This window comes from Olea europaea, unplaced genomic scaffold (genome assembly GCF_002742605.1).
Source record: "Olea europaea var. sylvestris unplaced genomic scaffold, O_europaea_v1 scaffold1777, whole genome shotgun sequence".
NCBI lineage: Eukaryota > Viridiplantae > Streptophyta > Magnoliopsida > Lamiales > Oleaceae > Olea > Olea europaea.
Genome location: NW_019235502.1, coordinates 88,017 through 100,964, shown reverse-complemented (window position 1 = coordinate 100,964; position 12,948 = coordinate 88,017). Strand labels below are relative to the sequence as shown.

General features: G+C 34.8%; 1 pseudogene; it reads right to left on the bottom strand.

Moving 5' to 3' along the window:
* Positions 1-463: 463 nt before the first annotated feature.
* LOC111378149 overlaps positions 464-12,948 on the bottom strand; it is a 39,003-nt pseudogene continuing 26,518 nt past the window's right edge.

The following is a 12,948-nucleotide window of genomic DNA, read 5'->3' as shown; positions in this document are numbered from 1 at the left end:
TTTAGTAGACTATTAATAGGTATGTCAAACGGGTCGAGCGGCTTGTCGGTTCGACTGCTCAAATCGTCAAAATTTGGCTCGTTGGCGGCTCGAGCTAGTCAAATCCCGAGCCCGAGCCGACCAACGCCCTGTTTGGCTAGGCTTATGGGGTCGCGGTACATGAGCCACAAGCTTGGCACAGTGATCGAATTTCGACCACAATTTTTTTCCCCAAAACATTTGCCAATAAATATTGGCCACAACTTTTTTTCCCCCTCAAAATATTTGCCTATAAATACCCCCACAACACTCGCCCATTTTCATCTTCAAATTATTGCATTGGTTCTTCACTTGAATCACTTCTTCAGTTCTTCTACTTCACGCAATTACATTTTCCTAACTGTTCCAATTTATCATGTCATATAGATTCTGCTGTTTCTGATAGCGATTCAAAGCTGCACATAAAAGTGCCATCATCAGATATTTAGCATGATATTTTATCAACAAGGTAACCATGGCCAATATTGAGAGCACAGTGTTTGCTGTAACGAGAGGCCTTCATGGGATCTACCGTGCTGACAAATATATCTACTGGAGCTAGCATGTTTGGTTCACCTTCCCTCTCATATCTGCATCAGGATTTTGTTAAATTATATGTGCTTACGGAAACAACGATAAAATCAGCTGCAGTTTTCCAGTATACTAGTCATACATTATAAATTAGTAGTAATTTTTAACTCCACGGGAATGTTGATGTAAATTTATATTTTCTATTCTGCTCTTGTAAAACTTGGAATTACAGTATTGGTTAAATCTGTGGATTACTTTTGAACTTGACCTAATTACTTATTAATTCTCATAATATTATTACAAAAAAACTGATTTAATATGACGCGAGGTAAAATATTAGCTTTACTTGTATAAAATTCTTTTCACTGACAGTGTATATAGGAGTAAAACTCTTTGTTCCATTTATTATTTCTTTCCATTTTTCTTGATAAGAAAAATAGGCAAGTTTTTACCTCAAAGAGAGACGATCAAGGTAGGTCTCACGTTCAATGGGAAACCATTTAGGGAACTGATCAAGGATCCATGAGAAGGCAAACCATATCTCACATATGACAGAAGTTAGCCAAAGCCCTAGAGCATCGTGCACTGGATTCAAGATTCTATAACGCAGGAAGAAGGCCAGAATTGCTGCCTAGCCACAATTACCATACGGTAAGGATTGATTTTGCTAGATGCAATTGGTACTTTCCTTGAAAGTGGCTGCCTTGCTTCGTCTACACTGCATTGTCACATATAACAAATGTCTACTTAGAACTAAATTTTAGATTTTTTTTTTTTTTTTTAACTTCTCTTTTTGATAATAAATTCCCTTAAAATGTCTCAAAGGATTCCCTTTTAGAAGATACAGAAACAAAACATAAGAAAATTTTAGTAATCCTAAAAATTTTGGGAAACACTCAAGATTAATCAAGAATTCAAAACCAACAATAACGAATCACAAATGAAAATTACAGAAATCAAAATCAACACAAAGGATTTTTTCAGCCGAAGCCTCATAGGTTTGACGACCGCTTCTAATGTCTAATCCCCTGTTGAGCATCCATTATAAATGGATAAAACTCGATTGCACTATAAGCCAAAAATATGGTAGCCAAAAATTACAATCAGTTCAAATCAACATGACAAAGCCATAGAGACTTATTTTTACAAAGGGACTTTTAATCGAAAAACACCCTCTAGCTAGGAATCAATACAGAGAACTTGATTTTTTTCTCTTTCCAACTCCACAGATCACTTGAATCACACAAGTTCACTACACAAATCACTCAGAAATAAAATATATATGTTCGATTTGGAGTATCTCTCAAAGATTCTAACATTTACACATTCCAATCACTTAAGCATGTGAAACCATGATGAAGAATGAGACTTTCTCTCTCTAAAGGCAAAGGAACAGACAAACCCGATGATGAATGAGTAAATTTAACCAATGCTCACTGAACTTTAAAATTGTTACTACTTACTCACTCATCTTTCACCTGTTACTGAATACTCACTCTTCTTTTCATATAGTTAGCCATCAACTACTCGTCTCTTCAAATAATTGGACGATTTATGCTGCAACTTCCCAGCAACTTTCGACCACCAAAACCATCGGATTTTGATACTATTGGAAAGCCCACGATGTCCTCTTCAATTAACACCCAAAATCTCCTCATAACTCCAAGGGATTCGACCGGAAAATTGTCACAAAAATCTCCCAAAAAATCTGAAAATCTGCCTAGATTTTTAGATTGTTGGGCGACTTTTACGGCAATTTTTCGACAACTTTCGGCCACCAAAACTACCGAATTTTGATACCGTTAGAAAGCCCACAATGTCCTCTTCAATTATCACCCAAAATTTCCCCATAACTCCAAATGATTCAGTCGGAATAAACTCACAAAATCAGAATCCCAAAAAGGCGAAAAAGTTCGGGATGCTGACTTTGTGGATTTATTCCGACCGAATCCTTTGGAGCTATGGGGAAATTTTGGGTGTTAATTGAAGAGGATATTGTGGGCTTTCCAACGGTATCAAAATCCGACAGTTTTGGTGTTCAGAAGTTGTAGGAAAATTGCCCCAAAAGTCGCCCAAAAAATCTAAAAATCTGGGCAGATTTTCAGATTTTTTGGGCGACTTTTGCGGCAATTTTCCAGTCGAATCCCTTGAAATTATGGAGAGATTTTGGGTGGTAATTGAAGAGGATATCATGGGCTTTTCTAGGTATCAAAACCTGACGATCTTGGTGGTTGGAAGTTGTCGGAAAGTTGGCCAGATTTTCAAATTTTTTGGGCGACTTTTGCGGCAAATTTTCGATCAAATCCCTTGGAGTTATGGAAAGATTTTAGGTGGTAATTGAAGAGGATATTGCGAGCTTTCCAAGGTATCAAAATCAAACGGTCTTGGTGGTCGGAAGTTGTAGGAAAGTTGCCGCAAAAATCACTCAATTATTTGAAGAGACGAGTGGTGGATGAATAACTATATGGAAAGATGAGTAAGTATTCAGTAACGCGTGAAAGATGAGTGAGTAAGTAGTAACAAGTTAAAGTTCAGTGAGCATTGGTTAAATTTACTCAATGATGAATTCGATCTACCATCTCAAGCATCACTTGAAAGTTATAAACCAGAAGGCTCTAGAATATCATTCAATGGCTATCAAGACGCCAGGTGTCAACAATCCAGCCATAAGCTTCCACTTAATGAAGTGTTGTTAAGTAAACACGTTTTTACCAGATAAAATAAATTTTGGAAGCGCACTTTTTCCACAATAGGTTCAGGGTTCGAAACACAACAATTCTAAATTTTTATTATAAACTAGTCATTATTTTGGAAAGCTTTGTATAGACATGTTCTCTATGAAAGATGTTGAATTTGAATAACTGTCTTATAGACAGAAGACTATCTTAATTCAAGGATTTTATGAAATTTCCATTATGATTGCCAAAAAGCTTCTGGTTTCCTGTTCCTCTGAACTGAAGTGGAAAATCAACCTAAACACTATTCTCACACAGCTAATTTATTTTTTGGTGAAACTTTGATTACTTACATGGCCATGTCAGGGTCAGCCGAGTCATCTGGTTCGGGCCTCAAATTTCCTTCTTGTGTTTTCCAATCATCCATCCTCTCTTTCCATCCCATCTCCTTCTTATCATCCAATCTTGCACTTCCTGTTCTCAATATCATGCATTGTACTATAGAACATGAACAAAAATATCCATGCACCAATACATAAACATTTTAGTACAAAATTGCATATAATTTAGTTGTTTCATGAAATTTTTTACCAGGCTCGGATGGTAAATACGGGTGTACCCGTTTATGCAGAGTGGATCCCATCATTTGCTCTCCATAACCATGATTGGAAACCTGGATTTCACCGCTAATCTGCATCCAAGGATTCAAAGTTCACAAGAAATGATATTCACTCGGTCAGTATATATATAACGAATGATCTCTTAAATACCGGTGCTTAGCTTATGTTAAGTATCTGTGACATGACCAATTACCAATTAAATGGCGTGTCATGTCACCGGTACTGAACATAAGCTAAGCACTAGTGTTTAGGAGATCATTCTAGTATATATTATTATGATTATTATTATTATCATCATCATCATCATCATCATCATCATCATCATCATCATCATCATCATCATCATCTTACATGATGAGAGCGGGTCCCAGCTATAACGGGCGAGTACTGGGCAGTATCATCATCTTCAAGTCCTCTCCCATAACTCTTCCCATGAAGCATGGCATCAACAATATTTGTGTTTGTGTTTTTCTCATCGATGTTGAATTCGTGTTCAATGTCATCGATATCTTCCTCATCATCATCTCCCTCGACCCTTGGACTCCCTTAAGACACCGAAAATATAATAAGATGCAGTTAGCTTCTAAACCCAATATATAAAAGTAAGATAGTAGTAAATAACATTAGTGGAAATCCCTAGTCGAGTATATCAAGTTGCAATATATACCTTTAAGGCGCTTGTATCTGGTTTTGCATTGGGGGCAAAGTTGGGTTCCTTCTCTCCTCTCATACTCATAGCACGGCCGGCACACTGGAAAACCACACACATTGCATGCCACGAACAGTTCCCCGTCGACCGTTAGGCCAACCTCATCGCCACATATTTCACAAACTTGGCCACTCGAATTTTTCAAAGCCTCAGGCTGCAACAACCATCAGAATGCATTAATAAACAAACCTTTACGTTTTTCATACATTGGATCGTACACGACTCTTCGTCATTCATACTCTTATTCAGTTTAACATACCATGCATGCCATTAATGTTAGATGTATGCAAGTGTATGGTTACCTCTTCATGGCCGTATATGACGATAAGTTCATTCCTGTTGTGAGAACCAGCGACAAGTCCTTCGTTGGCTTCCATTGAAGGAGAAGGTGGTGTGTGTACTGTGTGAATTTTAGAATGGAGATGTAAGTATTATGCCCTAGGTCCAATCAACTATGGACATAAATACTTTTATATGTAATTAATGCAATTAAATGGCAGATCTATTATTTAATTAATAGACAATTAAATAAATAATAGAGTCCGTAGATTCAAATATTTGTAATTTGTTAATCACAATGAGTTGTGATTGTGAGATACAAATTACATCTGATTGAATCTTAAATCATCCGTGGTCGTAAGTAATAACGAGATACGGATATCGTTATTACGGATAGACCATCACGTGTGGCATTTCTTACTTGTGAAGTAAGTAGCTGATCTCACAAGTTAAAGTGTGGTGACACTTAAATGAACACGTGGATGTTTTGTTATAGAACAAAACATTGGAGACCCGTCGAAAGATTCCACATGGATAACTATCTGAGTGTCGGTGGTTAATCTCTAACGTTCGGTAGTGAAATTGGTCTTTTGACTTGAGGTCGTCATGGTACCTTATATGAGGACAGTCATACTTTGGCGGTGTTGGATGTTGCTCTGAAAAGGGCCGCTAATACGACATCGTTCGGGTACGTCAAGAATCGTATGAAGGTTGTGATTGATCAATAAATGATTCGTCACTCTTAAATAGTAGGAGATTATGATCTGCACTTCATTCAATTAAGTCGATGATGAAATCCTTGGCCAAGGTGTACTCATAAATCGAAAAGGAGTTTTCGACTTATATTGACTTAATAGTGGAGTGAAAGATATGATCGATGATCGAGATTGACACAACTTCATATCTCGTAATTGATCGGATCATATTGACGAAGGGATTATAGTTTCACGGTAAACGAACGAATTTGATTTTGTCATACCACGTGACATTTCCCGTCACATGTATTGCCCTGACACATTGCTAGATGTTAATCAGGGACGGCGAATGTGAATTGACGATAAATTAAAAGGGTGTTTTAATTTATCAATTTTGATTAGATCAAAATAATATTTCACGTCGTTAGGCATCGTGGTCGGGAATCTAATGGGTCACACACAAAAGAGAATTGGAAGATTGCAAATTGCCAATTGGTTAATTTAACAATCGTTGGATAAATTAATTAATTGGATTTGTTATTTATATTTTCGAATTGATTAATTGGATTAATTAATTCACGGACCGGGTTTAATTAATTGGATTAATTAATTATTGGACCGGACCGGGCTGAGCCTGTATGGGTTTATATAAATACATAACTAGGGTTTGAGGTCCAAAATGTTTTCATTATTCTTGCTGGTACAAGAGAAAACCCTAGAAGCTGCAATCTTATTCTCTGTGTGGATCACCGTTGGAGGCTGGATAATTAGACAGCTGTGGTGGCGAATCAAGGTTGATGGAACGAAAAGAAAAGCAAAAGGATTGCAGATCTGAAAAGGTACAATCTTATCACAATTTCTATCTAAACACAAAGGTGATTCTTGGTGGGAATCGAAAATTATTTTAAATTCCGCTGTGCATGTATAAGTAGATTCCCAACAGTGGTATCAGAGCCTACTTTGTGTTTGTTAGAAATTGTTTAACATATTTGTGTAGTCAATAGTTGATTGTTATATTTTTTTCTTGTTTCTAGCGATTAATGAAAATTTGATTTTCATATTTTTTGAAATCAGATTTCAGAAATTAAAAAAAAAAAATGGGATGGGACTCAGATCGGGAGGGAGCGGCGGCGGCCACTCCATGCGCAGGCGCAGCAGCGTGTTGGTGGCACGCTGCTGCTGCTCTAACCGCCGCTGCACTTTGCAGCGGCGGTGTGGGGTTGCCGCTGCAACAGCAGTAGCGCGAAGCTGCCGCTGCAACAGCAGCAGCGCGACCTCGCGCTGCTGCAACACGCAAGAAACATCGCTCTTGCAGCGGCGAAGCCCCGAAGGTCGAGTGCGCGAGATGCAGCGGTTCAAGCGGTGTCCCTCACCGTGAATGAAGTCGCTGGCGCCTGCAAACGAAAGGGGAAGAGGCGGCAGTTTAGGGTTTCCAAAAACTGGGTGAATATGGTGGAGGCGGGGGTTACTCTGCAATTAGTGTAATTGTGGGGTCCAGGTGCAATTATGTAAAAAATATGTAAATTTTAAAGAAGGGCTTCTGTGCAAATTTGTAATCTCGAGGCCCCTGTCTGCAATTACTTTCCAGGGGTCAATATATAATTTTAAATGAAGGGCCTGTCATGCAATTAAAGTAATTGAAGGACTACCTTTTAATTTCAATTTTGGGTCTATTTGCAAATTGAAAAATGAATTGAATTTGAACTTTAAAATAGTTTTAAAATTATATATTAAATGGGTTTGACCCATAATTTAATTTTGACCCAAATTAAAATTTTATTTAAAATTGACGACATTTTTTATTTTCGTTAAAATTGGATTTTGACTTAAATATTAAATTTTGATCCCAATTGAATTTTATTTTATTTAGGAGTGTTATCCTAATTTAAAATATTGATTCAATTTAAATTAAAGTTGGACTCTAATTTAGGACTTAATTAAAATTCGATTTTAATTAATTTTTCACCCAAGGATATTTTAGAAATTAGAATTGGATCCTAGTTTGATGTTTAATTAAAATATGATTTTAATTAAATTGCCTCGCCCTAAATTTCTTCCTGGAATTAGAGTTGGACTCTAATTTGGTATTTAATTGAAATATGATTTTGATTAAATAATTCCGCCCTAAATATTGGAATTAAAGTTAGACTCTAATTTTGTTATTTAATTAAAATTTAATTTTAATTAAATTCTAATTTGACGTTTAATTAAAATTTGATTTTAATTAAATTGCCTCGCCCTAAATTTCTTCTTGGAATTAGAGTTTGACTCTAATTTGCTATTTAATTAAAATTAGATTTTAATTAAATCAATTTACCCTATAATTTATTCCAATTAGAATTAGACTCTAATTTGATGTTTAATTAAAATTTGATTTTGATTAAACATGTTCGCCCTAAAATCTTAGATTTAGAGTTAGACTCTAGTTTTGTCATTTAATTAAAATTTTATTTTAATTAAATTCAACCGCCTTACATTTTGAAATTAGAGTTTGACTCTAATTTGATATTTAATTAAGATTTATTTTAATTAAATAATCCCGCGATATAATTGTTGAATTAGAGTTGGACTCTAATTTGTTATTTAATTAAAATTTGACTTTAATTAAATATTCCCGCTAATTAAATAATCAATTAATATGATTAATTAATTATTTAATTGATCCGATCCATTTGTCTAAAAGAGTTTAGACGATTTAAGTGCTAGAAACTTGAAACTAATTTGCATATAATATTAGATATTATATAGATATACATTTATGTGATGAATGTATTATTAGTGGACGATTATGGACTCGACCATATGGATGTGTTGAATGGTTAATTTTTAATTTTGTCGTTTTATGGGCCTGCGAGCCCATTATTATTGTTATTATTTTGGACCTGCGAGTCCATTATCATTATTGTTACTATGGGCCTGCGAGTCCAATTTCATTTAGGCCTGCGTGCCAACTAATATAAGATACATGTTGGAATTGGATTAATTGAAGAGAGTGGAGACCATGGAGATGGTGCATTGACACTGTTCAATGTCATACCCCCTAGAAATTGACCAACTAGTCTTCCTTATGGCTCGGGAAGACTAAATAGTAAAAGTCCATTATCGTTCACACTATTATATTATGTTATATATATATTTATTTGCATAGTAGATGTATAATAATAATATATATATATATATATATATATGATTGTATTGTTGTTGATGAGACTCATGAATGCAAAATCCCTCCATAAAATATTAAGTCACATTTGTAATCGCCTTCCATCATTATAGTGAAAAATCAGAGTCCCAAATCGTCTCAGCTTGTTGAGTACACTCAAGGCTGGTCAATTAGGGATATGTTTGACACTATTAAATATTTGATATTTCTGAATGATGGGTTTGACTTAACTAAAATTTATCTTTTGTTGAGTACACTCAAGGAGATAAGTTTTAGAGGCATGTTAAGCTAACACATAAGATGTGTGAAAATAAAGAGTTGTCAGTTTAATGATCTGGGAGTTGTATGGAGATACAATTGATAATAGTATCTACCCAAATATAATATTTGGGCTTGTTGAGTACACTCAAGGTCTTAATATAATAGATGGGATCCCAACCCACTGGGAGTCAAGTATGGCCTCCATAAATTTATGTGAGAGGGTCATAAATTTTATTTAAACAGTGGGAGCATAATTAATTTAATAAAAGTCCATGTTAAATTAATTAATGCATTTTATATATTTTATTCTTTTCCTTTTCGTCATTTACATTTATATTGAATCTGAGTAACCATATGTTTTGAATGGCATACTAGATGCCAACAACCAAACTATATTTTCTTAATTGACACTGCAATTTGAAAATTGTTCTTATGCATGAGAAAATTGGTCACGTCTTTGAGTAGCCATTTCCAGAGACACCTGCTGATGACTCGATTAAAGAAGAGGTGGCTACCATAGTAAACGCAGTGATGATAATAGTACTGCAACGTATGTGATACTTGAAGCTATGTCACTGAGTTACAAAAGCAACTTGAGAGTATAGATGTTAATACATAATTCTTCACTACAAAGAGTTGTATGATAATAATCATGTGTGGAAGGATATGAGACTTCCAAACAACTATACCGGTGCAAAATGACAGAGTAATCTTCAATCGATGCTTAGACACTGAAGATGATTGACGTTGAGAAATGTCTCAACTGTATTCAATCATAAACCATGAACTAAGTAGTGACTTGGTCCTGTAATCTCTGTCAGCTAAAGCTATTCACAACTAATTATGAATTTAACGTGAATAAGCTCGAATGCAAAAATATTGAGTTGCTTAACATGCTTAGGACTGTTAACCCCTTTATCGAAGTTGGTAGTGGGGAAACCATTGATTTCTTTAAAGATATTAAGAGGAAGTCTAAAGGGGCTTTGTGAAAGCACCCAATATGGTTAAGACAGTATAAGCGAAAGGACAAATACCAAATCTAATGACCCTTGGTTTCATTATAGAATGAAATGTCATTAGAAGGAATATTGTATGGCTTACATCTACTTCACAAGTTTCCTAGGTATTTGATACCAGATGTAAATCTCATATTTATACAAATATGGAGAAACTAAAAGAAGTAGACCACTGACATACACGTTGAAGATGAGCAAAGGTTGCTACATTACCTGTATGAATATATTTCTTACCATTGCCTTTTGGTTTAGTACTGAAATTAGAGAAATAACGTTTTATGCCAACTATAGCTGGAATATTAAAATGAATTTCATGTTCGGACATTAATTATTTTAATGTTAAGGACAATTGTTGTTCTTGTTTATCTTGTTAAAGATCCTAATGGCTATGGTAAATTATAAAACGACACTTATATTCTTTAATACTAAAAATTCTATAATAAGTATAGAAATTATAAGGCATAAATACTATAATCTAATTATTACCAAAATCTGGTATGACAAACTTTGTCATTTAGATTAAATATAATTCCAAAGTTACATAAAGATGTATACTTAGGATTAATTCATTTTGACAAGTACAAATTATGCATATCTGGCACAATGACCAAATCTTCTTTTGCTTGAAAAGAAGAAAAGTCAGCATAATTACTGGTCTAATGCATAGTGATGCATATGGATTCATGTCAATCAATGTCAGGTAATGTTTCTCTTATTTCATCAATGATCTAGTATATTTGATGAAAACTCAAACATGAAACTCTTGAAAAGTTCAAGGGATTCACACTAGAATTAGAGAAACAAAGAGGTAAAAATACCTTCACATTAAGATTCGATCAAGTGAGAGTATCTTAAAGATAAAATTTAGATTATCTAAGAGAGAATGAGATTCTCGTGCAGTGGACTCTTTCATATACACAGCAGCAAGGTGGTGTATCTAAAAGGAGGAATCGTTAATTATTAGATATGATGCGATTACTAACAAGCCATGCAAATTTCTCAAAATTGTTTTGAGGTCACGCATTGATTGCAGTGTGCAACACACTAAACCATGTCCCATCTAAATTGGTTAACAGAACTCCATACGAGTTATGGAAAGACAATAGTCCCAATTTATCTTATATGAAAGATTGGAGTCATGACGCTTATTTGAAGCGCCTTAAATAGGATAAGTTTGAGACTAAATCCGATAAATACATATTTGTGAGATATTCAAAGGAGACAATTGAATATAAATCCTATTATCATGAAGAAAGTCTTCGTCTCACGACATATCATCTTCTTAGAGAAAATGTTTACTCTAGGAGAGGACAGTGGGAGTAAAATAGAATTTTGAAAGAGTTCAAAAGTCCACAGATATAGTTAACCAAGTAGATAAATCTGAGTTTGATCCCATATCTGATATGGGACATACTTTGGATCAGGAAGTAAAGACTCTTGAGGACATGACAGCTCCATGTGAATCTAGTAGGCTCATTCGACCTTCAAGAAGGTGCGAATCATTAATCAGTGATTCAGGATAATGAACCTGCTAGTTGCAACAAAATAAAGTCAAGTGTTGACTTAAAAGAGACAGCAAGAGGCCATGAAACTCGAGATGAAACTCGACGCAAGTGAACAAGGTTGGACCTTGGTCAAGCCTCCTAATGGAATAGAGCCCATAAGCTTTTGTAAATAGTTTACAAAAGAAAAGGTCGATATGGATATGAATATCCATATATACAAAGCAATGCTAGAAACAAAGGTTAAATTTTGACCTTGGTGAAATATTTCTCCTGTAGCCTTGCTTAAGTCCATTCGGATTTTGTTTGCAACAGTTGCATATCGTGACTATAGGTTAAGAGAAGTCTCTTGGAGCTGAAATTTTAGATTTGATGAAAAGTCAAAGTGTTTGATTTTATCAAATTTGAAAACGAATTGTGTGTTTACAAGAAGATAGTGGGAGCATTTTTCGTATTCCTAAAACGACATCCCTATGTTTCAATCGTTGAAATAATGGTTGTTAAAGGATTTATTCATAAACGATATGGGATAAGCAACTTGATCTATAGAGATAGATCTAGAAGATTGCTTAACTCATCCCAATTTACATAGATGAAATCTTGAGAAGATTTCATATGGAGAAACTGCTTTACTCTTAAGCGGTATGTTGGAAAGGTTCCAAACGTGAAGTAAACGTTGATTCAATAGTAGAAACCTAATACATGGATACTTCAGAAGTAGCAAAGAGTTGCAATATGGATCATGATGTTCATAAATGAACTTGGAGTGGTTCCTGATATTGTTGATCACATACAATAATATTGTAATAACAATAGAGCCATTGCGAAAGCAAAGGAATTAAGGTCTCATCAATGATCCAAACATGTATTAAAGCGATATAATCTCATCAGAGAGATAATACATAGAAATGACGCAAATGGAAGAGCAAATTTCCACATTTAATAATATTGCAGATCCACTGATAAAGGGTTGTTGTAGTATAAACATGATCGTCATGTAGACTTATGATATTCGATACATAAGTGATTGGATCTAGTGCAAGTGGGAGTTTGTAAGTATTATGCCCTAGGTCCAATCAGCTTTAGACATAAATACTTTTATATGTAATTAATGCAATTAAATGGCAGATCTATTATTTAATTAATAGACAATTAAATAAATAATAGAGTCCGTAGATTCAAATATTTGTAATTTGTTAATCACAATGAGTTGTGATTGTGAGATACAAATTACATCTGATTGAATCTTAAATCATCCGTGGTCGTAAGTAATAACGAGATACGGATATCGTTATTACGGATAGACCATCACGTGTGGCATTTCTTACTTGTGAAGTAAGTAGCTGATCTCACAAGTTAAAGTGTGGTGACATTTAAGTGAACACGTGGATGTTTTGTTATAGAACAAAACATTGGAGACCCGTCGAGAGATTCCATATGAATAACTATCTGAGTGTCGGTGGTTAATCTCTAACGTTC